Genomic DNA, 27020 nt, shown 5'->3' on the forward strand with positions numbered 1-27020 from the left:
GCCTTCTTTCTGCATCCCTAAATCCATCCTATCGCTGCTATAGCACATTTCTGTCTGTTTGTTTATCTTTTGACTTCCAAAATACATATTCCATTTTCTCCCCATACTGAGACCTCTGTCTACATACTAGGCCCATCCATCCATCTTCCTACACCCGTCTGTCCCTCACTTTTGTTCTGTGTACAACTCTTTGTTGTATATTGTTCAAACAACACACCTTGTGTTCCCTGTGGGCTTGGGCTTGGCTGATGATTGTGGTGGAAAGCATGTCTATGTGCCTGCTTTTGTTCTGTTGAGTAGGCAAGGAGTCTTGTTACCTTGGTGATCTTTTCTAGGTGCCAGCATTGCATTGGATTCCATTCTTAAGGCCCAGATGTATGGACCTCAGTCAAGTACATGGTGGTATTGAGGATTCTAAAAATAGGGAGGTCAAGATGTCTGTACTGGGACTGACTACAGACCTAACATCTTTCCCACTGTCTCTCTGTCAGGCTGTTCTTGTAGAATTACATACCAACATATTTATGTGAAGCTTGTAGTGGGGAGAATGGAACCCAGGTACATTTTGGATCTTTTAAGTGAGCACCCCCTAAAGGAAAATTTGGGGATTGCTCCATGACTCAAGTTCACTTCCCTTTGTGTGTGTCTGTCTCACTCACTCTCTTCCTCTACAATACATCTGAGCATCTTCTGTTGTCTGAGGTAGGATGGGACTACTCTCCCCATTGTTAACATGGGGGAAGTAAGGCTGACAGTTATACAGGTAAATTATTGGTCAAGAAGAACAGTGAAAGGAATCAAGATCTAGATCAGGGCTGGGGAACCTTTGGTCCTCTACATGTTGCTAGACTATAGTTCTCATCATCCCTGACTATTGGCCATGCTGGCTGGGGCTGATAGGAACTGGAGAGTCCAACAATATCTGGGGGGCCAAAGGTTCCCCAGCTCTGATCTAGATTCTTCAAATTGCACTGACTGAGAATTGCAGCACACACAAATCTTGTGTGGAGGGGAAAAACTGATTTTTCTTTCCCTGCCCATCTGGTATGTCTCTTTTGTCATAAAATGAAACTAGCTTCTCCCTACCTATTATCTTGAAGCAAAAAAGGGGAGCATAGTATCTTTACCTTGGCCTAGAGATAGGCTAGAGGTGTTTTCCTGTCTCTGAAGAACTGGACTCAAGCTCACTTCCTCAGACAGCAGCCAAGGCCCAACAATGAGACATCTTAGATATGATGGGCTCTTCTGGAATCTCAGCTGCTATTACTTTTGGTTCCACCATGGAACGCTTCCTTGACGTTAGTCATTGGCAAGAACATTTGTCCAAAAATAAACCATTAAAGAGGTGCAATTAAATTCAGGTTTGTAAATTGCATCTTGATTGGTTGCCTGTGGTGAGTAAAAACCACATGTAGGCAAACCATAGAGGGTAAGGTTGGGTTTGTTTTGTTTAGTTTTGATTTACTTTGGGCCACAAAGGACTAAATTGTTATTTGTGGCTGGGTGGGCTAGTAACTTTTGTAGACTTTATTTGCAAGGCTGATCTGACTCCAGGTTGTTCTGTTCTTGATGTGCCTATTACTTTGTGGCCTAACACTGAAACACTTCACACATCAGAGTCATTTCCCCTCCCTTTATGACCTCACCTGCTCCTAGCTCAGGGCAGCATACCTGATGTATTCCTGGCCATTTGACCCCCACAACAGGATACTGAATGTCATCAAGTGAGCTTCATGGCTGAGTGGATTGTGGAACCCAGGTTTTCTATCTATATCACCATGCTGGCATTCTTGCTTGATCGGGCTCATTCCTAGTCGCTTCATCTTGGCTATAGGTAGTCCTGGTTTTTCTTTAAAGGGACTACTTGGGAGATATGAAAGCAGGGGGCTGTATATTACCCCAGCACACTTTTGTGTGGGACTCATTGGAGTTCTGGCTTTTATTTTAAAAGTTGTTTCTAGTCCTCTTTATCCTGCTCATCTTTGTCTGTTTTTTACACTCGTTTTTCAAGCCTTCTTCTCTCCCCACCTCACCTTCAATTTTGTTCTGTCCCTCTTATTCAGGAGTGGGGAACCTGTGGCCCTCCAAATGTTGTTGGACTCCGACTCCCACCAGGTCCAGCTAGCATTGATAGTGATAGCAGATTATGGGAACTGTAGTCTAGCAACATATGGAGGGCCACAAGTCTTCCTCCCATGCTCTAAGTGTTGATAGCTACGATTTATTTTCTCAGATGGCTGCTTTTTCTATGTACACAGTGACTCCCTTCTTGGTCATCTGAATCATTTACTGTGAGTGGAAACAGCAATTTTGTTCAACCTGCTGTTAGGTGGCATCCACAGTTTTATTATTAACTCTGAATGAAGACAGTATTCCTTTTTTGTGTTCTGTGCAGCATGTAGCACACTGTAGGCACTGAAGTGCTAAACAGCAGTAGTAATTGTGGCAGCTGACGTAGAAATAAGCTACAAAGATTTAAAGCAAGGTATAATAAACAGTCAGAATTCATTCTAGTAAAATTTATGCATAGTGCAGAGGATTCTGGTAAGTGTTCTATATCGGGGTGGATAACACCCCCCTCCCCCCAGTTGTTGTTGGACTTAGTCCCAGCCAGCATGGCCAAAAGTCAGGGATGATGAGAGCTGGTCCACCAACATTTGATGGGCTGCAGGTTCCTCAGTCCTGTCCTAGATCATTGATCTTCAACTGGTGGGTTGGGATCCTCTACCGGATCTTGGCCTGAACTAAGACAGGTCACAACAGCAGCACTACCACCATACAAATCTATGGTAAAAAAATTAAAGACTGGGTCTCCAAATCCATGTTAGGTTCAAAAGTGTGTCCCAGGTTTCAAAACATTGAAGACTACATATGAAAGCATGTTCTGGAGCAGGGCTGGGGGACCTGCAGCTTGCCAGATGTTGCTGGACTACAACTCCCATCATCCCTGGTGATTGGCCATGCTGGCAAGGGCTGAAGTTGAACAACAGCTGGAGGGCCACAGATTTCCCATCCCTGACTTAAAGAATGTTCCCGTTCATACAGAGTATCTGTGAGGCCTATTTGCCCTTGTTGCTCCATGTGAACTGAGTGTGTGCCATAGAACAGGCTCAACACTCCCCCTGTACATTCCAAGAAAAGACCAGTAGTGGTGGGTGGGCAAGCTGTCATTCAAGGATCCTTGTATGCCATTGCTGACCTTATTGAGAAGCTTCTGGTGTGCTTCCAAGGAATCCCAGGGTTTTTCAGTACACATTTTGAAATCAAGTCCTCTAGAAGTACTGTAAGTGTCTACCAGCTGTAGTTTTGTCATGTGAATGAAGATGAGATAATGAAAAGAATGTGGAGTGGACATATGCTTCTTTAATTGTGGCTCTTGGCTAATAAACTCCTGATGAGGTCCCCTGCACTAACAAGGTGCCCAGGACTTGACCCAAGACTGGCCAGAAGACTTGATAGCAGGAAGCGAGCCTCTCTTATCAGAGTGTTAACTACACTCCTTGGAAGTGTTTCTGAGCAGCAGGACTCCTGGTTTCTCCCCACATGTCAGCAGAATGCAGACTAGGGATTGTGTTCCCAGTGGCTAGGTAAGGAGCAAGGACTCCTGGATTTTGTCCAGTCTCCTGCCTCCCCATGTGACTTGCACTGAGTCATGTCACCCTCTTGTTTCTCCATTTGCCCCATGGAGATAGCTCTGACCTACTTCCCAAAGCTGGGTGTGATACCTTGTCTTGGAGGTGTGTTGAAAAACCTCCATTAAAGGTTATATATAGGGATAGTTGTGAGGTGGCTAACAAATGGAGAAATAGGTTAAGGCAGGTATGGGGAAACTTTGGCCCTCCGGATGTTGCTGAACCTACACCTTCCATAATTCCTGGCCATTGGCAATGCTTCCTGGGGCTGATGGGAGTTGTAGTCCAGCAGCATCTGGAGGACCAAAGGTTCCCCACATCTTGTTGCCATGGGAAATAAATGTCTACTTCCAGAGGCTCATCACTTTATTTTTGAATCTCATTGGGTACCATCAGACTAGTACTGTGTGTATCCAGTGAGTCAGGAAACTTGCTGTGTTAGCAAGGAACTGGGCTTCCTGAATGTGCAAGCTTATATATAAAGAAATTACTAGTCCTTGGGGGTTATAGAGAATGGAGATGTGTGAGCAGCATCCTCAAACTAGAGGAGCGAGAGTGGTCCAAAAATAGGGCATGATTGCTCTCTACAATCCTCTGTCTTTCCTCCCATGATTAACTGTTCTCTCTGCTGGGCTTCTCTTATTTTGGACTCCATGCAAAATAAGCAATGCATACAAATATACTTTATTTGAATAATTCAGCTTGCCGAATTTGGGTTTACTTGGCGCAGACAGCTCTGCATATTGCTGTCCTTTCCTTGGCCCCCTTTTCCTTGCTGCTCTTCTGGCTTATTTTTCTTCTTACCAGTCTCTGCTGCTGGCCAAAAGAAGAAAAGCTAGTCAAAAAAATTTGGTTGCTGGCCAAAATAAAGTTGATTGAACTCTTCCTTTCCAATGGCACTGAAAGTGGTAGCAAGCTGAATCCGTTATCGCTTGGTAGCAGCATTCTAACTGCAGGCTCCCTGCCATTTCAGCACATGTGAACCTAGAAGTAGCACACTAGATGGGTGAGTCGGAATATGTAGTGTGGCCCCTTGCTCCCTTACTCATGGATCTCCAGGGTGACACCTTGTGGGCACACATGCACCCACAGAGGCCTTCCTGAGCATTTCCTGCACTGAAATTAGGCTTGAAAGAAGCCTTCTGTTGGCTCTATGACTCTTGCTTTCCCTCCTGCACTCTCCAGGAAGACCATCCCCCCACCCATTAGGCTTGATAGAAAGTGAAAACACTTTTTTCAAGACTGACTACTGGTGGGAGGGAGAACATGTGCATGGTTGTGGGGTGTGTGTGTGTGTGGTGCCTGCAGCTGGTGCAAAATGCAGCAGCGCAACTGCTCACTGGGGCAGGGTATCGCCAACATGTCATCCTGCCGCTGAAAGAATTGCAGTGGCTGCCCATTATCTACTGAGCCAAGTTCAAGCTTTTGGTTTTGGTGTACAAAGCCCTATACAGCTTGGGACCAGGATACCTGAAAGATTTGTCTGTCTTACCCCTTATATAGCTAGTCAATCACTGCGCTTTGTAGGCGAGGGCCTCCTGCAGATACCATCTCATCAGGAGGTCTGTTCTGCACAACATAGTAAGTGGACCTTTAGTGTAGTGGCACCTACCCTTTGGAATTTGCTCCCCTTAAATATTAGACAGGCACCATCTCTGTTATCTTTTTGGCACCTACTGAAGACCTTCCTGTTTCAACAAACCTTTTAAGTAGAGACCTTATCCTAGTCTGTGTCTGTGATGGAATTGCTTTTTGAGATGTTTTTAACGCTTTTTTTAAAAGATATTTTAAAGATGTTTTGTTTTAACATGTTACTAAAGATATATTGTTTTAATATATTTTAAAGTCTGTTTTTAAGATGTTTTAAAGCATTATTAGTGGGGGTTTTTTTGCTGCCCTGGGCTCCTACTGCGAGGAAGGCAGGGATATAAATTTAATAAATAAATAAATAGTTTATCCGGTTTGCAGCTGTGCCCATGGGCCCCCAGAAAGTTGGCAACCCCTGCCTTAGGTGGTTGAGGAGTTGTGATAGAAAGGCTTCACTCTTTTACAAGAATGTTTTTAAATGTAGGTGTTGGGAATCTTAAAGCTATGGGATTTGAGTGGGAAGCAGCTTCCCAGAAGCATGCCCTGCTCCCCAGAAAACGCAGCCAAGTTGTTTATGTTGATCTGCCCTGCCCTTTCTCTTACTGTTGTGAACAAAAATGGTGGCGGGTGTTACTGATAGGAAGCTGGGGAGAATATCACTGTCCTGGCAGAAATGGTTGACCAACCCTCTGGTGCTTCATAAATCCATTACCTCTCTTGCACCTTTGACACAGGAACTAAGGTCTGATAGAAGGAGCAGAAGCAGCCTGGTGTCCAAAGGATTAAGATATTATGACTATGCCCCCCAAGGTTGTAGAGGGTTTGAGTGGACCCATGGTTGACATACTCAATGTCTGCCTGCTTGGGTTTAAGGAGGGGAGGTACCTGCTTCATTGGGCTGGGGAAATGAAAGCCGACAGGATCTCACCCTGAGATACAGACCCTGCTACCCTGAATATGGTCCAACTTTGTGTTAGCTCATCGAAGAAGTTAGACACACACACACACCCGAGGTCCCCTGAGTTCTGGGAAGAGTTGAGGCAAGCAAGAAAGTTGTTGATGCCTTAAAAAGTGTGGTATGCTACCCACAGTCCATCTCCTGGTGGGGTTATTATCAAATCTGAACTACACAAAAGATGCCTGATCTTAACATGCAGGTCAACAAGACTGTAAATGCATGAACTGGATCAACTGGATGCAGGTCATAAACAGAGAGACAGGAAATATTGTTAGTCAGCCTTGAATACCTAGCCCTGTGTTCCATTCCTACCTGTGGCTGAGGGAGGGGAGCATTCTCGGAGAGTATGCCATGGGAGGCAATATGACTGCATCCAAAAAGATTAAACCCTCCATGTGTGGACAGTGGACTTGATGGAATAAAAATGTCCTCCAGGTCATGCTAATGGCTGTAGCTCTGGAGTTCCCTGTTGTATCTATGTGTGTAGCATTCACCTAATACAGCCTAAGGCTAAGAAACTTGATGGACACAGCCACCATGTGCACACACAGTACAACCACTGTTTATGTGAATTGTCTTGGCTAGACTTGGGGAGAAATGCCCCTAGTTTGTGTGGTATAGCCAAGGACATACTTCAGGTAGGTGATGGGTGAAGGTTCAGTGCAGAGAGAGGAAAAACTGCTATGTGGTATGTTACAAGTTAGGACAAGTTGTAGATATTTGGGCTACTTTGTCAAGGGAGGGTGGGAGAAACAAAAAGTCTGAAAGCAAAACAGGAGGCATGAGATCCAACACTTGTCAGGGGAGCAGACAGAGGTACAGAGCACCTTTTCATATCACATTTAGGACCGGTGCCTGTAATACAGGCAGTTCTTTTCTTTTCAGGGTGAAGTAACTGTGGGTTTTGTGAAAGGGTCAAGCTTGGGTTAGCACCGTGATGCAAAGCACCATGAAAAATGTCTGAAAAGTGGAGTGGTGCTTCTAGCTAGCTGCGTCTGCCTGGGACGCATCTCATGTGAGTCCTGCGGGTGGCTCAGCATATATATGTCCATTGGAGGAAAAATCAGTCTGTGTTGCTTTTAGCCTTGGGGAGGAAAAAAGGGTTGTGTGAATCAAACTTTCCTAAAAATGCTTCCTGATGCAGGAGAGTTTGTGAGGTGCTGTCAGGTACACCTGGTATCCTCAAGGAGCAGAGAGCCCATGCCATGTCCTGTTCTGAATGCCACTAATCCAAACAGAGTAGGAAGATCAGCTCAGGTGGCACAGTTCAAATACGTGACTGTAGCTCTAAACCCCTGTATTTAATGATATCTCTTCCTAGAAAGAAAGCTGCCTTCTGAAGGTAGCCTAAGGGCACTTTCACATGGGACTTGAATATATTTATTGGACCACAAGCCACAGCTTGTGTTGATAGGAGTAAAGGGCTGTGGAGTGCAGAAGGCAGAAATGTAGATGCAAAAGTCTCCCTATGCCACACCAGTTATTCTCTGTTCCATTATTCAAGTTAAGTGCTAAAGCACAAAAATGATAGGTGGGGAAAATCTTTGCTCTAGGTGCACCCCAAAGCACCAAAATAATGACTAAGTCTGCTATGGCTGCTTCAATCCTTCATCATAATGGGATCCTGCTTTGCTGCCAGGCAGTGGCAGAAACACAGTCCAAAGGAACTTGCAGACAATGTGGGCAAAATTACCTGAAAGAGAAGAAGCCATCAGACCTTTGGGGCCCCCAGATTTTGGGCAAAGACAGTCTTAACATTTTTAGGGTGAGTCTGGAAATGACCTTATTGTGTTCAATCCAAATGTACCATCCCTCTCCAGAGATGAACTCTGAAAAAGAAACGGTTCTGCAAGTTTGAAATAGCAGCTGGCTGTGCACAACACTGATTGGCTGGTGCCTCGTGATGCCACCAAAAATCCTTGGTGCAGTTTTGCACTGTAAAAAAAAAAAAGCTGCTATTGGGGGGAAAGAAATAAAGTAACATTTTGAACAAAAATATATTAATGCTCATGCAGTACTTTTAAAATAAAAAATGGACAGCCACCTTGAAGCATGGGTGGTGAGGAAAGATTTATTATTATTATTATTACATCTGTCTTCATCCTTCGAGTGCAGTGATTGTGTCCATCCAGCAGTATGCTGACAGTGACTCTTTAGCATGGGCCAACTGGAAGGGCTTTAGCCCAAATTCATTATGCTGTCATCATACTTTAAGGAGTATGGGCAATTCCAGTTATCACCTTCTCTAGCAGTGGTAGTCTGAAACCCAAAAGATGAACAGAGAATAGCTCATGGAATAGGAGCCAGTTATGACTTAGGGACTGAAAATACTCTTACAAATGCTGGTTTTTGTGTTGCTGTTTCCCCTGAGTTACTTCGGCCGGTAAATCTACAGTAGCAGTGACCTGTGCTGGGGATCACCGTAGTTGATATCAGCCCTGTGGGTGATTTTAGACAGTGCTGAAATCGATATATTCCTCACAGCCTTGTCCCTAAAGAATTGTGGTAACTGTAATTCTGTGAGGGTGCTGAGAAGTCTTTGCTTGAGATTCCTAGTGCCTTTCATAAGAACTGTAGGTATCAGATCTCCTCAGAAGGATGAAAGTGGCTTAAATTTATCACACCTTCAGGGCAAGTCCACACCATACATCTAAAGCAAACCCAGCAGACACTTAAAGCATGTTACTTCCCCCAGAGAATAATGGGAACTATAGTTTGTTAAGGGAGCTGGGAAGTGTGTTTGTTTGTTTCTTTGTAGCTCTGTAAGGGGAAAGCCACAGTTCCCAGAATTCACAGTCACCCTTAAAAGCATTGTGATGGCTGTGAAAGCTGATGTTTGGAAGCATATTATGGCTGGCAGTTCTGTGGGTTTCTGCGTAAGGAAGCTTCATCATATGCGCCAGTGGTGATCAAGAGGCATGGTTGTGGAGTTTTTCACAGACGCACTGCCGGGGACAATAAGATGGCTGTAGCAGTTGCTCCAGCTTTAAGGTGCTCTTCCATTACTATTACAAGTGCTATTGGTTATGGAAACACTCCTGTGTACCTCATCACCAGCAATAACTGCCATAGTGCCTGGTTGTATGCTCAGAGTTGAACACTGCAATGTTATAGGCAGGGGGCAATTAGTAATGTACATGAAGTAACTAAACATTGTGCCAAAGTGAGAGAGTACACAGAGTTTAAGAAGTTAGCTATTGCCCTGAGGGGGGTGTGTGTGCGCACACACGTGTGTGCGTGCGTGCGTGCGTGCGTGCGTGCGTGCGTGTGTGTGTGTGTGTGTGTGTGTGTGTGTGAGAGAGAGAGAGAGAGAGAGAGAGAAGACATGCCCTGGTTTGTGCCTCTAGCAAATATATAGCATGTCTCAGTCTCCCCCCACCCACCCATCTAAAAAAAGCAGCTTGGTTCTTTCCTCCCCACTCCCTCCTCAGTGCAGGCGATGGCTGTTCCAGAATCCAGCTGCGGCCCCACCTCTCTCCCCCTTGCCGCCCACGTCCGCGCAGTATTGCCTGGTTCCCACGCCAACTCTCTCCTTGGTGTCCTGGCCCTGACTCACCTCTCTCTCTCTCTCTCCCTCTCTCTCTCTCTCTCTCCCTCTCTCTCTCTCTCTCCCCACAACACCACTAGGGCCTGTAAGTACAACACCTCTTGACAGGATGATGTGAATGCTGCATTGTCAGCCTGTCCTGAAAAGGGGGGTGGGGGTGGACTGGGTGTTGGCTTTGACATTTCTGGTTTGAATCCAGCCAAACAGGAGGTGGCAGAGACTAGTGTTGTGTTGGGTGGTTCCAAGGGCGGGAGGGAGAGGGATTCCAAGATGGAGCAAGAAAGACAGGGGGGTTGGAAACCAGGAGGGCTGTTTGGGGTCTGGCGAATGCGGAGTTCCCTCTGCCAGGATAACATTTCAGGGAATTGAGGACAGGAGGGCTGAGAGAGCCAGCCAACCCTGTGAACCAGTGCCATGCAAATCCTGACTTGGGAATAATCAGCAAAACAACCTCGCCTCTCTCAAGGCGTCGGGTACCACCCTCCTGGCTGTCAAAGCCACCGGACTGGCACCTCCTGTTTCCATGCCTTCTCTTGGACACATGCCCAAGGGATAGGGAATGGCACTCACCCACACATATTGGGTGAGCCAGCCTGTATCCCCGTTCACCCTATCTGCCCTGTGAAATCCTTCATTTGACCCTGGTGAAAGGCAGGAGCTTGCCACACCTGCACACCAGCCTGTGGGCTCTGCATTCTGAGTTCATGTCTGGCGTGAAGGAGGAGCTGGTGGAAGCACAGTCTGAGCTTCTGTCTTTCCTGTGACATCTGCCCTTGCGACTATTTCGCTCCCAAGGAGTGTTTGGCATATCGGTTTGGCATATCCTTGGTGACCTTCCCCAATGCCATTTGGAGTTCAACCTTCGTCACTAGGGGCCAGTTCACAAGACAGAGGTGGAGATTCATTACAGAAGGACTTTTTCACTCCAGTCATTGAGTGGTAAGAGATAATGTGTACATTAAAAGGTTGGTAGGTAGGTGGAGTACTCCTAAGAACTAGGCCCACAGGGATCCATAAGTTTCCCCTGACAGGGCAAATACATGTGTGTGTGTGTGTGTGTGTGTGTGTGTGTGTGTGTGTGTGTGTGTGTGTGTGTGTGTGTGTGTGTGTGTGTGTGTGTGTGTGTGTGTGTGCGGGCGCACACACACACGTGCACGTGCATCGGTTGTTTTTAAAAAAACCTCACAAATGTTATGTTCCCAAGCCAAACACTTCCCCCAGCTGTTTACCAATGTTTAAAGGGACTGATCCAATAATAGATCTCCATTGTCTCATCTACTTTGGCTGTTAGAGTCTTTCAGAGAGACAGCATGTTTTCATACTTGTCGTTAGCATGAGGTCTAGAAACTTAATATTCAAAGAACTGCTTGAGCCAAATCCTGCCCCAGATATCAGATTTTGTCCTTGTCCTGCTAATCTGCAGAACACGAACCTTTCCATCAATAGGGGCTGCAAGTGCAATTTTAATTTCGAAGCAGTTTCTGGTAGGAGCAGGCTGTTTTTGGATGCGTGGGTGAGTACAGAAGGATTTACACACAGTAACCACACACCAAAATTGCTGGGGAGGGAGGTTGTTGGTTTTTTGTTTTTGTCTGAGTGTGGAGTTTCTCCACCGGCTTTATGAATATCAGATGTAAACACTGGTTTACTGGAAAGAAGATAAAGACTGTCAAATATCTTTTGGGTTCTTATTAGAAAGAGGACTAGTGCCTGTCTTCCTTACATTTCCCAGAAGATCTGGGAGTAGGAAGCAGGTTGCATGATCCATGGCTTGTATGAGCATTCACACTAGTGTCTTGCATCCTTGCAGTGGTGCAGTTAGGTAATTTTAGACACTGGACAGCTACCTGATCTGACTAGGGTGATGCATGCCTTGGTTACATCCCGCTTAGACTACTGTAATGCGCTCTACGTGGGGCTGCCTTTGAAGACTGTTCGGAAACTTAAATTGGTACAAAGAGCTGCAGCCAGAGTGCTAACCAGGGCTGGTTACAGGGACCATACAACTCCCCTGTTACAACAGCTCCACTGGCTGCCAATTTGTTTCCGGTCACAATTCAAAGTGCTGGTTTTGACCTACAAAGCCCTATACGGCTCAGGTCCAGACTATTTGACAGATCGTATCTCCCTACATGAACCTGTCCGGGATTTGAGATCTTCAGGTGAGGCCCTTCTTGTGTTCCCCACACCTTCGCAAGCACATATGACGCAGACACGAGATAGGGCCTTTTCGGTGGCCGCCCCTAGGCTGTGGAACTCCCGAGTGAGGTGCGATCAGCTCCCTCCTTGCCGTCTTTCCGGCGACAAGTAAAGACTGTTTTATTTCAACAGGCATTTGGGATAGAGAACGACCAGGATTAAGTGTCATAGGTTTGGTGATTACATTATATGATTTTATTATTTTAAATTGTCCGCTGTTTTTAACCTATATTTTATGGTTTTAATTTTTCTCATAGTTTAATTCTTTTTTAATAATATACTCTGTATGTTTTAATGGTGTTGTTTTTAGTAGTAAGCCACTCTGAGTCCTATTGGAAAAAGGGTGGGGTAGAAATAAAGTTTATTATTATTATAGGGGGGGAGAGCGCTGTTTTGATGGTAATGAATGTTATTTCAATTACTTTGAAGTATGGGAAGCCAGCCCTGATGCCAGTAGCAGCCAGCAAGGTGGGGCAGAGCCACAGAGCTGACCTCCTATCACTGGTGTTACTATACCTTACCTGGATGGTGATGGACTAGGGAGGCAGCAAGATGCACCAGTGGAACTAATCTGGTGCTCTGCAGCCCCAACCTTTTCACTCCCTGTCCTGCTTCACTCAGCACCAGCCAGGTAAGCTGTAGCAATGCCATATTGGGAGGGTCGCTCTGCAGCTCTTCCTCACCATACTGGCCCCTACTGCCTGCTGTGTTTGGGGACCCTTCTGCTCATTGAAGGAAGTATTGAAGGAACTGGCTGAAGAACTCTCAGAACCGCTGTCTATTATCTTTGCGAAATCATGGAGGACTGGTGAAGTGCTGGATGACTGGAGGAGAGCTAATGTTGTCCCTATCTTCAAAAAAGGGAAAAAGGAGGAACCGGGGAACTACAGACCAGTCAGCCTAACATCAATCCCTGGAAAAACTCTGGAGCGGATTATAAAAGAGTCAGTCTGTAAGCACTTTGAAAACAATGCAGTGATTACTAGGAGCCAACATGGATTTATGAAGAACAAATCCTGCCAAACTAATCTTATCTCATTTTTTGATCGGGTAACCTCCCTTGTAGATTGTGGGAATGCTGTGGACATAATATACCTCGACTTCAGCAAAGCTTTTGACAAAGTGCCCCATGATATTCTGATTAGTAAGCTAGCTAAATGCGGGCTGGATGGAACAACTATCAGGTGGATCCTCAGTTGGCTCCAGAATCGTACTCAAAGAGTGCTTATCGATGGTTCATTCTCAAACTGGGTGGAAGTAATGAGTGGGGTACCACAGGGCTCGGTCCTGGGCCAGTGCTCTTCAACATTTTTATTAATGACTTGGATGAGGAGGTACAGAGCATGCTTCTCAAATTTGCAGATACAAAATTGGGGGTCATAGCTAATACCATGGAAGACAGAAACAAAATTCAAAGGGACCTTGATAGGCTGGAGCATTGGGCTGAAATCAACAGAATGTAATTCAACAGGGATAAATGCAAAGTTCTACACCTAGGAAAAAGAAACAAGATGGGGGATACTTGGCTCAGCAATACATGTGAGAAAGATCTTGGAATTGTCGTTGATCACAAGTTGAATATGAGCCAACAGTGTGATGTGGCTGCAAAAAAGGCAAATGCTATATTAGGCTCCATTAACAGAAGTATACTTTCCAAATCGAGTGAAGTATTAGTTTCCCACTATTCAGCACTGGTTAGGCCTCATCTTGAATACTGCATCCAGTTCTGGTCTCCTCACTTCAAGAAGGATGCAGACAAACTGGAACAGGTTCAGAGGAGGGCAACAAGGATGATCAGGGGACTGGAAACAAAGCCCTGTGAGGAGAGACTGAAAGAACTGGGCATGTTTAGCCTGGAGAAGAGAAGACTGAGGGGAGATATGATAGCACTCTTCAAGTACTTGAAAGGTTGCCACACAGAGGGGGGCCAGGATCTCTTCTCAATCATCCCAGAGTGCAGGACACGGAATAATGGGCTCAAGTTGCAGGTAGCCAGATTTTGACTGGACATCAGGAAAAACTTCCTAACTATTAGAGCTATACGACAATGGAATCAATTACCTAGAGAGGTAGTGGGCTCTCCAACACTGGAGGCATTCAAGAGGCAGCTGGACAGCCATCTGTCGGGAATGCTTTGATTTGGATTCCTGCATTTGCTTGAGTGACACACTTGGGCCTCCGAGTCCCTGAATGCTGATTCCCATTATGTTCCCTACACTATTCCGAATGCCTTTCATTCAAGGCTTTCTCTCCCAGCTTGTCACTCATCCATCGCACTCTCTTCCATAGTTGTTTCCTTGCCTGACTGCTTCCCAGTACAACATGGATTGGATTGAACTGGCAGGCAGGTTGGGGGGTGGGGGTCTGGTAAGCCAGATGCCTAGGTTGAAATTTTCCCCTCCCCTCCCAATGCTAGGAGGGGAATGAGGGGCGTGAAGCGGAGGAATGGGGGGGAAATGCAAGGCTTGCTCAGACTTTCCTGCCCTGCTGTCTGCAAGACAGGCCTCAGCTTGCTAGCCATAAAAAACGTGAGCTAATTCGGTCATGGAAAAAGGTTTGGGATTTTTTCTTTCTTTCTGGTGGAAATACCTTAAACATAAGTGTGATATTCAGGCAGTAAATGGGGGCTTTGTTCGCAGGCTGGAACCAGGAGGCCATGGGGAAGGAGTGGTGAAGTGGAATTCCCCCTAACCTAACCTACCCCACCCCACCTCACTCCTCATACTTATTTTTCCCCCTCCTCAAATAAAGTTCCTCAAATGTTAAAGCTTAATAAAAAAAAAAAAAGTGGTCTGGAAGACTGCAGATGAAGGTGGCTGGGAAGGAATAAAAAAATATGCACACAAAGGGACCAAAGTTTCTTCCTCTTCCTTGACTCCAACCGAGTCAAGTCTATGAGGCCCAGAGTTCACCAGGGTTTTGCTCTGGTCTGGTGGGCAAATGCCCTACTTTACAGAAGATAATCCTCTACTTGAAGGTGTCTTCTATTTGAAGGGCTGGCTGGTCCAAGTCTGGTTTTAAGGTGTTGAACCCTAAGAAGGGAGAGCATTGAAGTGGCCCATCAACAGATCATCAGCACCTCTACAGCAGACTGAGGAGGCACACATAAGCCACCTGGACATAGTCTTCCCTGCTATGCTGAGATGTGTTTCTGTTTAAATTATAGCCATTACTTCTCTGTTTGCACCAGGGCATGTAAATTAACATATGCAACTCTGTGTTCTCTTGTCTTGCTGATGCATTTCCTCTCTCTCTTTCTCTTTTTTTTGGGGGGGGGAGGGCAAGTGGCCCAAAAGTGGCCGCCTTGTTTCTGGAACCTATTGTCAGTTGTTACATCAAAATACAGTAGGGCCCCACTCATATGGCGGGTTACGTTCCAGAGCCACGCCGAAAAGCGGAACTCCGTCAATAAAATGGTGCCCGATGCCCGAAAAACACCGTAAAAGCGGAACAAGCGCCGTATGAGTGGGGCCTTACTCTAATTGAAAGCTGCCGTATTAGCAGAACAGTGAAAAGCGGGCCGCTCAAAAGCAGGGCCCTACCGTAACAAAAGTTCAGACAGTGGCCCTTTCCAGAGGCTTCTTAGCACCAGAAGCACACAGCAAGGCAGGAAAGTCTGAAAAACTGTCCACCTTGGAGGTGGGGCTAGGATTTCCAGGTGAGTCCCAGTATCTTCTGTTCTGATGAAGCCATGCCTGGCTGCTGTCCCTGTTGGCTTTGAAGAATTTGGCAGTCGCTGGGGTCACACTATGTGCATTTGAGCATTTTTCCAAGGCAGCATTTTCCAAAGTGTTCTATGGAACTTTGGGGTTCCATGGAAGCTTATAAAAGGAATCCTTCATGAGAGGAGCAGTAAGGGTGATCAGTCTTTCCTGAGCCAACTTTCCTGCCACTTCCAGTCTTCCCCAGCAATGGTGAGAGCTGCAGGAGCGTTTTGGTTGAGTTCTGAGGCAGCAATGGGGAACCTCTGCCCTGCAGGCCTAACTAGGCTCAGCAGGCCTCCCCGCTAGGTCCATGAGGCCATTGTGGCCAAGCCATAACCTGCAGATAAAGACACAGCTAGGCGCAGAGTGGTAAGCGGCGGTAACGCAGCCGAAGCTCTGCTCATGGCCAGAGTTCGATTCCAACAGAAGGAGGAAGTCAAATCTCCGGTAAAAGGGGTCGAGGTCCACTCAGCCTTCCATCCATCCGTGGTCGGTAAAATGAGGACCCGGCATACGCTGGGGGGCAAAGAACGACAGGGGAAGGAACTGGCAATCCCACCCCATATATACGGTCTGCCTAGTAAACATCGCAAGACGGCACCCTAAGATTCGGAAACGACTCGCACTATAAGTGTGGGGACACCTTTACCTTTAGGCAGAAAGCAAGTTCACAAGCACTGACAATCAGCAAAGCCCTGTACGTAGATAGCATTGTGCAAAAATTAGTCACCTGACATCACTCATGAATGGTCAAAGAGAGTGTATTAACAAAGGGCACATGTACTCTGATTTACCTGGACTTCCATTCACATGGTGGGTGAGTTAAGATCTTCAACCTGTAGATAATGCCTGCATTTTCTTGTTTTAGTAATAATTTTTATTCGTTTTTAAACCATTTTCATAAACGGAACAAAACACCTTGTAAACTATAAGGAGAGGGGAAAGAAACAAAGAAGAAATAATATGTTTTTAATGTGTTTTTTAATAATGTTCTAATTCTTTTTTAAAGTTGTTTTTTTAAATGTTTTTAACGCTGTTTTGTTTTAATGTATGTTAAGATCTATTTTTATGATGTTTTAAAGTGTTTTTAGCGCTTTGTTTGCCGCCCTGGGCTCCTGCTGGGAGGAAGGGCGGGATACAAATTAAATACTAAATAAATGAATAAATAGTGCATCTGCTTTGCATGAAGAAGGTCCCAGGTTCCATCCCTGGCATCTCCAAGAGAGACTGGGAAAGAGCCCAGTGTCGAACCCCAGAGAACTGCTGCCAGGCCTTGTAGACAATACTGAGTTAGATGGACCAGTGGTCTGACTCACTATAAGGCTGCTACCTATGTTCCTATGAAAAGCTTAGTAATGTCTCAATTTTCTGCTATAATCACCTTGACGGAGTAGGATGGATTATATGAATAGTGCAGTTAAACAAAATGTTCTACTCAAGTAGCATTCTGGCTTTTAACTGGTTAATGGATTCTTAAAACTGAAATAAAATGAGATGTTATCAAAGGTCAGTGAATGTGCCTCTTTTGAGGATCTTGAAGGAAATATTTTTATTTTAGCTTTGTGATTTTATGGCTTTTACTTTGTAAACTGCTTAGTTTTTTTATATTAAGTGGTCTATAAAGTGATTGATAGAATAAATGATTAATAAAATAGAACCATTCTTTTAAGAATGAGAAAATGTACACTTTGGGAACATTTGTTCTTTTAGTTGTCTTTTAGTTGAATTTGAGAGTATGGATTATTTCTTGTTGCTGCAACACACCAGACCCATGACTTTGAAGAAAAACACGTTCATCAGCATTGTGTTTAAATGACATACATTTTGAGTTCAGTGGAACACTGTTGGCTTCAGCTATTTGTGGTGGCGGTTGTTATTTCTAGCCTTCATAATTTCACATTAAAAAGCAAGGTGGCTACAAACTTTGGATACAAACTAGAAGGAAAAGCCATTATCACATTTATTGTTTTGCCAAATTAGATGCTAGAGGAAGTGATTGCCCTGTATGGCCAGTGTGGGGTTGGGCATTTCAGGAATCCCAAAGTTTTTATTTGTGGTCAGTCCTGTCAACTAACTGACACAGTGGTGACCATAGTGAACTGTAAACTTCAGTTAAAGCTTTAGTTCAGGGGCAGACCATGTGGTGCCCTCCAGATGTCATTAGATTCCAGTTCCCATTGGCCCCAGCCACAATAGCCAGTGGTCATGTATGATGGGATTTGTAGTCCAATAGTATCTGGAGTGCACCACTTTGGCAACCCTGCTTTAGTTGGTTATTTGTCGATCTGTTAATGCTTGCAGCTCTTGGAGCAAGGTAGCCTGCATTGCACCAGAATGGAATAGCATAGAACAGTGCTGTGCTGATGCCCCTCCCAAAGTTCTCTAGACAGGGGATGGCAGCTGCATCAGCAGTAGCACAGGGCAGATCCTGTTTGTGCACAGCTGATGTTAAAACCAATTCCTGCTCTTGCACTGGGTCCCACATGCATTAAACTATTTATTTATTTTATTTTATTTATTGCACTTGTATACTGCCCCATAGCCAAAGCTGTCTGGGCGGTTTACAGCAGCACACTGGGTGTGTGACTTGAGCTATGTAGAGTTGGGGCTTTGGAGAATGTGTGAATAAAAATGGATAATGTGCACCACAACCCATTCTGGATGGCTTGCTTTGTAACCCTGTTGGAAGGAAAGGAAGTGGCAAAATAGTATGGGGGTCAGAACAGTGGGGTGGAGTGGGGTGGGAGGAGGTATTGAGCAAACAGCTCTCATGCAAATAACATTGTTTGTTCCTTGAAGTCAGAAGCTACTGGGGCATCTTGCAGACTTCAGCTCCTCAACTTGGCATTTTGATGTGGTGTTTCAGGCGCCAAATGTGCAAGACAGTCTTTACTGCACAGAGCCCTAGACAGCATCCAGTACATCTCAGTCCCTACCACAGGAGCGGCTGAAGTTATTTTTGCTGCCCAGTGTAAAAAAATGGTTTTGCTCGCCCCCTCATTTTGTTGCATGAAGGGGTGTGTGTGTGTGTATGTGTGGGCAGAAGTATATTCTGTTCATGGTAGTTTTTCTGATATTCCCTTTCCTTTGCTCTGGAAGTGGAACTTGTGGAGTTAGGACATACCTTTTGTCCCAAAGATCTGGATTATTTATTTATTTATTTATTTATTTAAATCATTTCTATGCCGCTCTATCTTCCTGGAAAGCTCAGAGCGGCGGACAACTCTATAATAAAAGAACATAGACCGAGAATACCTTATAAAAGCAAGACATACACCATAGATACAAACTTATAAGATAAGATTAAAATAGTAAAAACTGTATACAATAAACACATAATTACTCCATAATCTCTCATGGTCAAGAGATTTCCTATTCCTCAGTCCAGGTTAAATGCAAGATGGAAAAGGAACGTCTTGACCTGGCGACGGAATGCCGGAAGCGAGGAGGCCGACCGAACCTCTATTGGCAGGGAATTCCAGAGTCTAGGGGCGATAACAGAGAACGCCCTATCTCTGGTTCCTGAAAGATGAACTTGTGAGGTTGAGGGTATCCTAAGGAGCAAATTATCGGAGGACCTGAGAGAACGGGGGGGTTCATAGGAAGACAACCGATCGGACAGATAGACAGGGCCCAAGCCATGAAGGGCTTTAAAGGACAACACCGGCACCTTGAATTGAGTCTGGAAGCAAATTGGCAACCAGTGGAGCTGTTGCAACAGGGGGGTTGTATGGGCACGAATGTCAGCCCCTGTCAGCATTCTTACTGCTGCACGTTGAACCAATTTAAGCTTCCGAACTGTCTTCAAAGGCAGCCCCACGTAGAGTGCGTTGCAGTAGTCAAGCTGGGATGTAACTAGGGTGTGAGTTACCTTCGTCAGATCAGACATCTCTAAAAATGGGCGCAGCTGGCAAACCAGTCTTAACTGGGCAAAAGCACTCCTGGACACAGCAGAAACCTGAGCATCCAGGTTCAAAGCCGAGTCCAGAAGCACACCTAAGCTGCGGACTTGAGTCTTCAGGGGGAGTGTAACCCCGTCTAACACAGGTACATTCCACGTTTCTAGTTTGGCCCCACAACTGACGAAGAGCATTTCTGTCTTGTCTGGATTTAATTTCAACTTGTTCACCTTCATCCAATCCATCACTGAGGACAGGCACTGGTTCAGGGGTCGAACGGCTTCCTTGGCATCAGGAGGAAAGGAGAAGTAAAGCTGGGTGTCATCTGCATATTGATGGTAACGAACTCCAAACCTCCGGATCACCTCACCCAGTGGCTTCATATAGATGTTAAATAACAAAGGAGACAAAATAGAACCCTGTGGAACCCCGTAGGTCAAAGGCCAGGGGGCTGAGCAGGAGTCTCCGAGTATTACCTTCTGGGTTCGACCCTCCAGGAAGGAGCGGAGCCAACATAAAACAGTACCCTGAAGCCCCATCCTGGATAGGCGATCCAGAAGGATACCATGGTCGATGGTATCAAAGGCCGCCGAGAGATCCAGGAGAACCAACAGGGACACACTCCCCCTGTCTAATTCCCTTCGAAGGTCATCCATCAAGGCGACCAAAGCTGTTTCGGTCCCGTGGCCAGGTCTGAAACCAGATTGGAATGGATCGAGATAATCCGTTTCCACTAGGAACCGTTGAAGTTGACTAGTCACCACCCGCTCCACTATTTTACTTAAGAAAGGTAAGTTGGATACTGGTCGATAATTACCCAAACATAATGGGTCTAAGGAGGGTTTTTTCAGTAATGGTCTCACAAACGCCTCTTTCAGGCATCCCGGCAGGGAGCCTTGTTGAAGAGAGGCATTGACTACTCCACAGACCCATTCAGCCAGGCCCCCTCTGGCTTGTTTAATGATCCAGGAGGGACAAGGATCAAGCGGACAGGTGGTAGGTCTCATTCCTCCAAGGAGGCTGTCTATATCTCCAGGTTGAGCAAGTTGAAAGGAATCCATCTTAATTGGACAGACAGAGGCCGAAGGTACATCCTTAGAGACTGCATCAAGATTGGCTTCTAAGTCGGAGCGGATCTGATCGACCTTATTCGCAAAATAAAAGGCAAATTCTTGACAACGGGTTAGAGACAAATCCACGTTGTCCTCAGGATGAATAGGGTTAAGCAAATTTTTAACCACTTGGAATAGTTCAGCCGGCTGATTAACGGCTGATGAAATAGAAGCCGTAAAAAAGGCCTTTTGCGTAGATCGTCTTGTAATCGAATAGGTTTTTGAAAATTCTTTAACAACAAGTCGGTCAGATTCGTTCCGAGTTTTCCACCACCGTCGCTCTAGACCCCGATGAGTGCGTTTCATCGCCATCAGCTCGTTGGAAAACCATGGGGCCGGTTTTGCTCTGGAATGCACAAGGGGACGCTCAGGAGCGATTGTGTCAACGGCCCTGGTCATTGAACTGTTCCAGAATTTGACCAGGGTGTCTACAGAATCACTTACTTGGGAGACAGGGAATTCCCCAAGAGCTGATAGGAAACCAACCGGATCCATCAGTCTCCTGGGGCGGACCATTCTAATGGGTCCCTTCTCCCCATGGTGGGTATGAGTCACAGTTAGTCTAAAGCTGACCAGGTAATGATCCGTCCATGACAACGAAGCTATAGAAAACAAGATCGAGGGTGTGACCAGCTGTATGAGTAGGGCCTGTTATTAGTTGAGACATCCCCATAGTTGTCATGGCCGCCATAAAGTCTCGGGCATCTCCATGAAGTGGGGACTCCGCGTGGATATTGAAGTCACCCAAAACTAACAGCCTGGGAGACTCCACCATCAGCCCGGAGATCAGCTTGGAGAGCCCGGATAAGGGGACTGGTGGGCAGCGGGGAGGACGATACAAGAGCAGAATCGCTATTTGGTCCTGCCTGCAGAGTTTTAAGTAAAGACACTCGAATCCAGCAAATTGCGGTAGAGGGCACCTGGTCATAGAGATGGAATCACGATAGACCACTGCAACTCCCCCACCCCGTCCCCCCGGTCTAGCCTGCTGATGTACACAGAAACCTGGAGGACAAAGACCAGCGAGGTTAACCCCGCCTAATTCATCCAACCAGGTTTCTGTAATACACGTCAAGTCGGCATGTTCATCCAGGATAAGGTCCTGAATGATCGTGGTTTTCTGATTTACCGACCTGGCGTTAAAAAGCATGACTAGTAAACCGGGAGAATTGTCATCCAAGTACACCTGTCTATTTGGCCGAGGTCGTTGTATAGGAGTTGATAACCAACGATGAGGTCGACTTCTCTTGATGTGATAGGAGGATTTCTTCATATCATATCTCCCCCTCCCACATAGAGTTGTTATAGGTTCTCCGAAAATAAGGTCCTTTAAGGGCTTTAGCGTACCCGCCTCAACATTAAGTGGTATCGTAGCAGGTAAGAAGGATAGATTAGTTGGCTGGGTCGTATGGCATCAAGGGAATTTTGATTCCTCTTGCAGGACTAAGGCTATACTTTGTAAAGTGTCACACGTAGCATCCAATTCTGGTAAGACTGGCAGAACAAGAGTTGACGGTATTTTTAAGGTCTGAGCTTTATAGCGCACATCCAAATCAAGATCCTTACGGGATCTAGAGGATAATCTCTTGCTCAGTAAGTTTTGAAGAAGTTTCTGTAAGTTATTAATAATATCCTGTTGGGCATTGTCAGAGAAACTAGTAAAGTTGGATAATAGCTCATCTGATCCATCACAGAAGGAGGCAGTCAGTTTATCCTCATGGTCTCCCTGAATGGGTGACTGTAATAGAGATTGAACTGGACTACTCATAAGTAAGGAGCTGGTGGAATCGTTATAACTATCCAGCACAACAAAGTCGCTACTGGTGAGGTTAAAATGGGGGTATGCCATAGATGTATAATTATCCTGAGGATACTTCCCCATAACTGATAATTGAGTTTGGGCTGTTGGGTCAGGCCGATGCCAATTTACACAAAGAGGGCGTGGTCTTCCTAAATTAACAAAATGTCTTCGCACTTGGATTCCAAACCTCAACAAAAAAGGTCTATTTGCCAAAAAAGTATTAACCCATAAGATCTAAAAGTTAATAATACCACCATATCAAAAGAATTCTTGGTAAGAATAACTGCCTTAACTATATCTTCAAATTTAATTGGGACTACATTCAGGGATCTTAGAACCTCGAAAATATAAATTTTCCAATTGAGATATTGACCACTGTTATTATAGCATGGGAAATGGGATAGAACTATCTTATTCCGACTAAGTCGTAGGGAGTAGTACTCTGCATCATCCTTTCTTAAGGAGGTCCTGGTGGGAGAAACCAGCTGATTGTTAGCACCCACGGGAGGCGAAGCTATAAGAGGTGTTATAGGTGTCTCAAAAGCAATAGGAAGCAAACTAGAGGCTTTATTAGATGTCTTCTTAAAAGTCCTCTTCCCGTTATGTGCAACCAGATGAGGCTGTGATTGTATTTCAGCTGGGCCACCAGTCTCATAGGGACGCTGTGTTAGTATTTCCGAGAAGTCACCAGTATCACAATGACAGTCAGTTTGGAATTGTCTTGGAGAAAGGTCAGATGCTGAGGGAGTTAATTCAGGCTCACACAATGATGGAACGGTGGAAAACATTGAAGAAGGTTCTAGTTCCAACTCTGACCCGCCCCTTTGGATCATCTTAGAAGGTCCCGCAGTAGACGAAGGAGCAGTCTGCAGGCGGACAAGTGTATCCAAAATTTTTAAAAGGGGTTTATAGTTCATTTTTTTATATCGAAGTGGTTTTTGATTTTTGAAGTTTTTAGATTTTTTTACTTGTATCCTTCTAACATCCTTCTTTCTTTTACATTTGGGAACCGATGTAATCGACTGTCTCCCATCACTGGGGGGGGGGGGACTCATCTCCCTAGTTTTATCCTCCTTACTCTGAATGATCGAATTGACAGCGCTCACCAAGGTATGCAGTAAATTATTGCATTCGGAGATAAACTTTTTCACCAAATCAAGTTCTTCAAGTATTAAAAGAGTCCAGCCCAAGGGATGAACATATTTCCGGGGGTAGAAGAGGAATTAGACACATCATTTATAGGCTGATTATCTGCAAAGAGTCCGTGTTCAGGATGTGATGGTTCTGGCACTTGCATTTCCCCCAAGGTCTCCATCGCTTGTGGTAGTATATCCCCAACTGGATATGATGGGGTGTGAAAATCCACTTCTTGTAATTCCCTAGCTAAATTTTGGGATAAGGGATTTTCACACAAGCGATATATTCCTGATTTATAATCCAATGACCAGTCCAGGGGAGATTCAGGATGTACTACAGGGGGCAATTGTATTCCTTAATTGCTTTCCTTTCCTTATTACCCCAATACCTCTTAAATTCTGTCACCCAAGGCAGCTGCTGCCTGTATTGCCTGATGGGTAGGGCCAGTCCTATTGCATCATGATAGGTTCATCAGGTAAATTACAAACATAGTAGTGTGTCATACATCATCAAGCATGATAAGACCCAAATCTTGGCTGTTGCCATAATATCACCAATTATCTGGGGTGAGGTTAGGGTGACCATATTTAATTAGAGGTGGGTCTCCCCTGTATCTTTCATACTCCTTCAGAGGTGGGGATTCTGTCAGGCTCACCCTGTCATGCTGGTGTGGGAAAAGCTGCATCAACCAAAATGGTTTCCTTACATAAAACTATTAAAAATACAGAAGCCCCATTCACCTTTACAATGGGTAACTTCAGGTGGAGGATTTGATTCCATCTCAGATGTTTTGAAGGCAGGACTGGGAAAGTCCCAGGACCAAGCATTTACATAATTTGAAGCTGGCTCTTTGGAGTTTTATTTTTAAAAAATCATAAATCCAGCTAAATTTGGAAGGAACTCAGGGCTACAGCTAGACAGCAGCTTCCCCTAGCGATGCCATCACTAAACAGAAAGTGAGGGGAAAGAAGGGTCCTTTAAGTCCTGTCTGTGTTACTTTCATTGGTTTTAGATCACATTAACTGTGAGGGCTTCTCCCAAAGGATCCTGGGAACTGTAGTTTGATGAGAATACTGAGAATTTGATCCTTAGGAACATAGGAAGCTGCCTGATTCCAAGTCAGACCATTGGTCCCTCTAGCTCAGTGGTTCTTAACCTTTTCCACTGCCAGCACTCCTTGGATTCCTAAAATATGCTCTCGCACCCACTGAAATACCATTCATTTTTTATTTTTATTTTATTTTATTTTAATATGTGTTTTAGCCTAACTTAGCTAAGATAAATAACAGTTTTCCAAAATCGTTGGTTGGGCCTTGCACCCCTAGAAAAAGTGTCTCGCATCCCCAGGGGTGTGTGCACCCCAGGTTAAGAACCACTGCTCTAGCTCATGCCTATATTGACTGGCAGTGGCTTTGCAGGGTTTCATGCAGGAGTTTTTTCCAGCCCTACCCAAAGACTGAACCTGGGACCTTCTGCATGCAAAGCAGATGCTCTCCCACTGAGTATGCTCCTTCTCTTGCACTCCCTCCTCACAGAACTACCATTCTCAGGGTTCCCTGGGAAGAAGAAAGGACTCTTTAACCATTTTCAGTCTGTAGTTGTCAATCAGAAAAACAGACTTGCTCAGTGGGAGGTAGGTGTGTGTGTTGGGGGGCACGCTACCATTGCTGTTCTTGTGCTGCAGGTTTGGGCCACCTACATCTGTCCTGCTGGTATGATGGTTTGGACTGGGAGCAGTCAGAAAGGACTGACAAGGTCTTTGTGTGGACTAAATAGAACCATCAACAGTAAACAGCAATAAAATGGGTGGTGGTCATCCACAAAAAAAGATACCTTGGACGTGATTTGCTTAAGCAACTCTTACTAAGGCTTCCTTTGTTTCTAGTGCAAAGTTGTGTTTTAGACCAGAAGGAGAGGGAGTGGGCTATAGCACACAACTCCTTGAGCAGGAAGCATCCCAGATAAAGGCATGCACCTTCCCTCTGCCTGTGTGAGAGGTAGTGTAGTAGCTAAAAGCACCAGCTAGGAAAAAACCCTGATTAGACTTTACTTGAACTATGGACATATTGGGTGGCTTTGGACAAGATCTCTCCCCCTCTGCATTTCTAAAACAGTAATAATACAACCTACCTACCTACAGGGATTACAAAAATGGTTAAGAAAATATATGTGAAGTGATTTAGACACTCGGAACAGAGTATACACTTGTTAAGTTCTTTTCCATTTTCCTTCCCCCAGATGGAAGCTTGGGATAGAAACACACTCACTGTTCTATCAGTTCCAGTGCATCTCCACCTCTCTCTTCTGAAAACGGGGGCACACAACGCTAGTCAAACCCTGCCCCTTTTTACTCTAAAACCTGGTGAGAGCAGCTTGAGTGCATTTTTAAAAATTCAGCTCTGAAGAGATTTTGCAACATTGGCAGTTCAGTTCGTTCCCCCTCCAGGTGTGGCCAGTGGAAGCGCTTTGCTGTAGGCTACTAGTGTGTTCACAACCTTTGTATTTGCCACAGGAGGTCATCCCATGCAGACCCAGGCTGATCCCTGTGGACTGGGAAGGGATTGGGGATCAGAGTGGGTCAAAGCATCTTGCCCTTATATTCCTTCTCCCTTAGATCAGGGGCAGGGAACCCTTTGCAGCCTAAGGGCTGCATCCTCTTCTGGGCAGCCTTCGGGGTGTGTGTGTGTGCACATGTCAATGGTTGTTCGAGCCAGAAGCAGAAATGGATGGAGCAACAAATGTGAATTTTATCTTTGTACAGTAGTAGGCTAGCTTCTGTAAAACAATTGTACACCCTTCCTTTCTATCCTCCATCCAGGCAAGCAGGGTATCTGAAATTAGAGCTATCCGGAAGACTGTTTTGACCATCAAATGCATGATCTCTTTAGCACTCTGCAAGAAAATGCTAGAGAGGTCATGTATTTGAAGGCCAAAATATTCAATACATGTTCTCTGTAGCATTTCCTTTCCGAGGATTCTGCCAGCCTGCATCCATCTCTATCAATCAGTCAAAACCAGACATTTATTTACAGATGGAGTGAGTGAATCTCTGGATTTTTGTCATGACTTATTACCCATTGGCGTGGTCCTACTATGAGGCAAGAGTGAGGCAGCCGCCTCAGGTAGCAAATGATGAGGAGTGTGGAGAGGACAGAGTGGTGTGTGTTATGTGATCTATCCTGCCCCCCTAAGCTAGCGTGTGCCCTCAGGTGTAGTGGTGAATGCTGTCCCATTGCCAAAGTAGATGTAAGATTCGGCTGCCAGTCTGGCAATCTCTTCTACGTGGAATGGGTGGAGGCACTTTTGCCTCAGGCAGCAAAATGTCTTGGGCCAGCCCTGATTATGGAGGAGAGGCCAAAGCCACAATTTAGCCATTGCGCTGCACTGCACCTCTTCCACAATTGATGTTTTTGGTGTTAGCAGCAATAGTGTATAGCATTTTTT

General features: G+C 45.3%; 1 protein-coding gene across 7 annotated transcripts in view; it reads left to right on the plus strand.

Annotated features, from left to right (window-relative positions):
- The window catches only part of RARG (retinoic acid receptor gamma), a 165526-nt gene that overhangs the window by 12306 nt on the left and 126200 nt on the right, over positions 1-27020 (plus strand). The window contains exon 1 of one of the 7 annotated variants that reach the window (XM_061614773.1): positions 10495-10663. The exons of the other annotated variants lie outside the window; for them this stretch is intronic. The gene's annotated coding sequence lies outside the window, so the exon portion shown is untranslated. Of the gene's footprint in view, positions 1-10494; positions 10664-27020 lie in introns of those variants that run through there. 7 annotated transcript variants of the gene reach the window in all.

This window comes from Rhineura floridana, chromosome 3 (assembly GCF_030035675.1).
Source record: "Rhineura floridana isolate rRhiFlo1 chromosome 3, rRhiFlo1.hap2, whole genome shotgun sequence".
Lineage (NCBI taxonomy): Eukaryota > Metazoa > Chordata > Lepidosauria > Squamata > Rhineuridae > Rhineura > Rhineura floridana.